We start from the raw sequence: 5,623 nt of genomic DNA, 5'->3' as shown, positions 1-5,623 counted from the left end.
TCAGAAATTTGTGTCAGTAAATGTGGGAGGGCAGATATCTTTTTGACGTATTAGCTTCCTTTTTTTTTTTTTTTTTTGAAAGTGCACAGCAGTGGGAATGCCAGTCACATGGGAATTCTATTTTTAGTTGTTTGATGAACTGCCACACTGTTTTCCATAGTGGCTGTACTAATATACTTTCCCACCAACATTGTACAAGGGTTTCCCTTACTCTGCATCCTCACCAGCATCCATTATTTTTTGGCTTTCTGATAAAAGCCATTTTAACTGGAGTGAGATAATTTCTCATTGTGGTTTTGGTTTGCATTTCCCTGATGTGGTGATGTTGAACACTGTTTCATGTACCTCTTGACCAACTGATGAACAAAATATGATACGTATACACAATGGAATATTATTCAGCCATAAAAAGAATAAAATTAAAATTATGTTATTTGCTGCAACATGGATAGAACTGGAGGACATTATGTTAAGTGAAATAAGCCAGGAACAGATGGACAAATATCATGTCTTCTCACTCATATGTGGGAGCTAAAAACATGGATCTCATGAAAGTAGAGAGTTGATTGGTGGTTACCGGAGGCTATGAATGGAGGGGGAAAGGAGACAGGTTGTTTTGTGGGCACAAAAATACAGTTGGAGAGAATGAATAAGATCTAGTATTCAGTAGTACAGCAGGGCAACTACAGTTAACAGTAATTTGTCGTATGATTTAAAGTTGCTGGAGGGGAGTAATTGAAATGTTTCCAACATAAAGAAAGGGTGCAGGTTTGGGGAGATGGAGACCTAGTTGCCCTGGTTTATCATTAGACATTCTATGCATGCGTCAAAATACCACATGACCCCACAATATATATAACTATTATGTATCTACAAAAAAGTTCTGCAGCCGGGCTCAGTGGCTCACGCCTGTAATCCCAGCACTTTGGGAAGCTGAGGTGGGTGGATCACCTCAGGTCAGGAGTTCAAGACCAGTCTAACCAACATGGTGAAACCCCATCTCTACTAAAAATACAAAATTAGCTGGGTGTGGTGCCACATGCCTGTAATCCCAGCTACTTGGGAGGCTGAGGCAGGAGAATTGCTTGAACCTGGGAGGTAGAGGTTGTGGTCAGCCAAGATATCGCACCATTGCACTCCAGACTGGGCAGTAAGAGTGAAACTCCATCTCAAAAAAAAAAAAAAAAAATTCTGCCTCAGGGTTCTGTATCCATAAATTCAACAAACCTGGGATCAAAATTTTTTTTTTTTGGCCAGGCACAGTAGCTCACACCTGTAATCCCAGCACTTTGGCAGGCCCAGGAAGGAGGATCACTTGAATCCAGAAGTTTGAGATCAGCCTGGACAACATAGTGAGACCCTGTCTCTACAAAAAATAAACTATGCACCTAGTCCCAGCTACTCAGGAGGCTGAGGTGGGAGGATCACTTGAGCCTGGGAGGTGGAGGCTGCAGTGAGCTGTGATTGTGCCACTGCACTCTGAGTGACAGACCAAGAACCCTGTCTCCAAAAAATATTTGTATGAAACCAATAAAAATAATACTAATTTAAAAACCAAGATAGTCTAACAACTATTTACATAGCATTTACATTGTATGAGGTATTATATGTAATCTAGAGATGATTTAAAGTATTCAGGAGTAAGCACTAGGTTATATGTAAATAGTACTTCATTTTATGCAGGGGACTTGAGCAGTCTGAGATTTTGGTGCCTGAGATGGTCCTAGAACTAATCTCCTACAGACATACTGAGAGGCAACTGCATGTCTGTATCTATAGATATTAAGGTTGCAAGAGACAGATTGGTGGGGGAACGCCTTTACATGAGTTAGAGACAGAGGAGAACAGAGAGATAAGATCCACAATTATTAAATACACTGTAGTGGAAGTTTTTCCAGGATATTTTGCCCCCAGTATTACTGAAAAAGCTGGTGAAGTGTGGAGCCAGGCGAGGGCTCTGGGCTCTCATGGCGGGGTCGCAGGGTCACCCGCCTCCTGGACACATTTGTAGGCCAGGGAAGCCCACCTGTCAGGAGGTGTGAAATAGGAAAAGCCAAATCTGGGGGCCGACAAGGAGAAGTCCTCAGGCTAAGAAATGGCATTTCAAAAGGCAGTGAAAGCGACAATTCTTGTTGGAGGAGGTGCTTTTGCAACTGTTTTAGGCCTTTCTCAGTTTGCTCATCACAGAAGGAAACAAATGAGCCAGGTCTATGTTGAAGCAGAAGACTGCATTTCAGAACCTGTTAACAGGGAGCCTCCTTCCAGAGACGCTCAGCTACTGACTTTGCAAAAATATATCTGAAGTTGATATCCTTGTTATGGGAGGAGAAGCAACAGGAAGTGGCTGTGTACTAGATGCCGTCACCAGAGAATTAAAAACAGCCTTGTAGAAAGAGATGATTTCTTATCAGGGACCAGCAGCAGAAGCACTAAATTGATCCATGGTGGTGTGAGATATATTCAGAAGGCCATGATGAAGTTGGATATTGAGCAGTATAGGATGGTAACAGAAGCCCTTGATGAGCATGCCAACCTGCCAGAAATTGCTCCCCTTTTATCAGCTCCATTGTCTATCATGCTTCCAGTTTACAAATAGTGGCAGTTACCTTACTACTGGGTAGGAATCAAGCTGTATGACTTGGTTGCAGGAAGTAATTGCCTGAAAAGCAGTATGTCCTCAGCAAATCAAGAGCCCTTGAACATTGCCCAGTGCTCCAGAAGGACAAACTGGTAGGAGGAATTGTCTACTATGATGGGCGACATTAACGATGCACAAATGAATCTTGCCATTGAGCTGACTGCTGACAGATATGGGGATGCCACAGTCAATGACAGGGAGGTAGTGAGCTTGCTCAAGAAGATAGACACCAAGACAGGGAAAGTGCATGTGAGTGGTGCATGGTGCAAGGATGTTCTCAAAGGGCAGGAATGTGACATGAGAGCCAAATGTGTTACCAATGCCACGGGACATTTCACAGACTCTCTGTGCAAAATGGATGATAAGCATGTTGCAGCTATCTGCCAGCCAAGTGCTGGTGTCCATATTGTGATGCCTGGTTATCACAGCCCAGAGAGCATGGGTCTTCTTGAACAGTGATGGGCGAGTTGTTTTCTTCTTACCCTGGTAAAAGATGATGACTGCTGGCACTACTGATACTCCAACTGATATTACACCATCCACTTCCTTCAGAAGAAGATATTAACTTCATTTTGAATGAAGCGCATAATTACCTGAGCTGTGATGTTGAAGTGAGAAGAGGGGGGACATCCTGGCCGCATGGCGCGGTATCCGTCCCCTTGTTACAGATCCCAAATCTGCAGATACTCAGTCTATGTCCTGAAATCATGTTGTCGATGTCAGTGAGAGAGGCCTTATTACTACAGCAGGTGGAAAGGGGACAACTTACTGGTCTATGGCAGAAGATACCCTAAATGCTGCTATCAAAACCCATAATTTGAAAGCGGGACCAAGTAGAACAGCTGGGCTTTTCCTTCAAGGGGGTAAAGACTGGAGCCCCACACTCTACGAGGCTCGTCCAGGATTATGGACTTGAAAGCGAGGGGGCACAGCATCTTGCCGCCCCCTATGGTGATAAGGCTTTTGAGGTGGCCACAATGGCAAGTGTGACTAGCAAAAGGTGGCCTATTGTTGGAGTACGTCTTGTGTCAGAATTTCCATATATTGAAGCAGAGGTGAACTATGGGATTAAGGAGGATTCCTGCACCACTGTGGATATGATTTCACATCGTACTCGCCTGGTTTTTTTTTTTTTTTGAGACGGAGTTTCATTCTTGTCACCCAGGCTGGAGTACAATGGCACGATCTCGGCTCACTGCAATCACCGCCTCCCAGGTTCAAGTGATTCTCCTGCCTCAGCCTCCTGAGTACCTGGAGTTACAGGCATGTGTCACCATGCCTGGCTAATTTTGTAGTTTTAGTAGAGATAGGGTTTCTCCATGTTGGTCAGGCTGGTCTCAAACTCCTGACCTCAGGTGATTCTCTTGCCTCGGCCTCACCTGGCCTTTCTAAATGTCCGGGCAGCAGAGGAAGCCCTACCCAGGATTGTGGAACTGATGGGCAGAGAACAGAATTGAGATGATTATAAGAAACAGGAACAACGTGAAACAGCCAGGAAGTTTCCATATTATGAAACAGACTATAAATCTCGATCAGAACAGTTAACAGACGGCTCTGAAATTAGCCTATTGCCTTCAGACACTGACAGGTATACGAAGAGATTTCATAAGTTTGATGCAGACCAGAAAGGCTTTATTACCATTGTTGATGTTCTGCATGTATTAGAGAGTATCAATGTTCAAATGGATGAAAATACACTCCATGAAATTCTAAATGAAGTCGATTTGAATAAAAATCACAGGTTGAACTCAATCAATTTTTGCAGCTGATGAGTGCTATTCAAAAAGGAAGGGTGTCTGGAAGCCGGCTTGCTATACTAATGAAAGCTGCAGAAGAGAGCCTCGACAGAAGAGTTCCAATTCCAGTGGACCATAGTTACAGGAGGGACGGGGCTTAGGACGCAACTGGCCCAGACAGATCTGTGTTTGTTAAACACGTCTTGTTTGTGTATATTTTGCTATGAATGAAGTTCCTTTAAGGACAAAGAAAAGCACACTTTTCTTCTTTTGAGCATATCCGCTTTTACTTAAAATCTGCTAAATGCTAAAACACACAGTCCTTCACCAATCCCAGAGACTCGTCTGGAAATGAACTGATTCCAAGCCATTACTGTGAATAAAGCACCCCAGCATTTTGTGTAAGTTCTTTTTCTTTTTTAAGACGGAGCCTCAGTCTGTTGCCGAGGTTGGAATGCAGTAGTGCAATCTTGGCTCACTGCAACCTCTGCCTCCTGGATTCAAGCAATTCTCTTGCCTCAGCCTCCCGAATAGTTAGGATTACAGGCGTCTGCCACCACATCCCGCTAATTTTTGCATTTTTAGTAGAGATAGGGTTTCACCATGTTGGCCAGGCTGGTCTCAAACTCCTGACCTCGTGATCCACCCACCTCGGCCTCCCACAGTGCTGGGATTAGTCGCGAGCCACCGCGCCCAGCCATAAATTCTGAATTAAACCTGTAAAACTTCCTTATCTGATTTAAGAAAGGAAGACAAGAAATAGGGGGGAATGAACTTGTTCGAAATTCATTCCAAGCACAAAAGAAAAATTTTTCCCTTTGCATGTAAACTTGACATATAAAGTTGATTCTGCTGGGGTTGGTGTGGCTATGTAGGGATTGCCTTTTATTATCAAGTGATTTATTTCAAGCGACTTTAAGGGGTTTCAGGTGAAGGTCCCTCCATCTGTGCTGGAGAGTTGGATACTCCTTTCAATAGCCACACCACAGTCATAACAATGATGATAATGCTGGATTATTTGTTAAGCCAGGGTTGTCTGCCTCATGTCCATCATGCTGTTTGCAATAGTCTTGCTTTTAATCAATGTATACCGAGTGTAACTTTAGGATTTCTGCTACTAAATGCATGATCCCTCTTCTGCTTCAGTTTCTGGCTTTGCTTTGTCTGTTTCAAAATATGTAGCTTCCTCTTTGGTACAACAACAAACTCATTTTCACTTTTCTTAAATATACTGTAAGTGTTATCATTG

General features: G+C 43.4%; 1 pseudogene; it reads left to right on the top strand.

Annotated features, from left to right (window-relative positions):
• The first annotated feature begins 2,095 nt into the window (after window positions 1–2,095).
• On the top strand, window positions 2,096–4,535 carry LOC104680966 (annotated as a pseudogene).
• Window positions 4,536–5,623: the final 1,088 nt, after the last annotated feature.

This window comes from Rhinopithecus roxellana, chromosome 12 (assembly GCF_007565055.1).
Source record: "Rhinopithecus roxellana isolate Shanxi Qingling chromosome 12, ASM756505v1, whole genome shotgun sequence".
NCBI lineage: Eukaryota > Metazoa > Chordata > Mammalia > Primates > Cercopithecidae > Rhinopithecus > Rhinopithecus roxellana.
The sequence above is the reverse complement of the archived record's forward strand: the minus strand, read 5'-3'. Positions and strand labels throughout refer to the sequence as shown.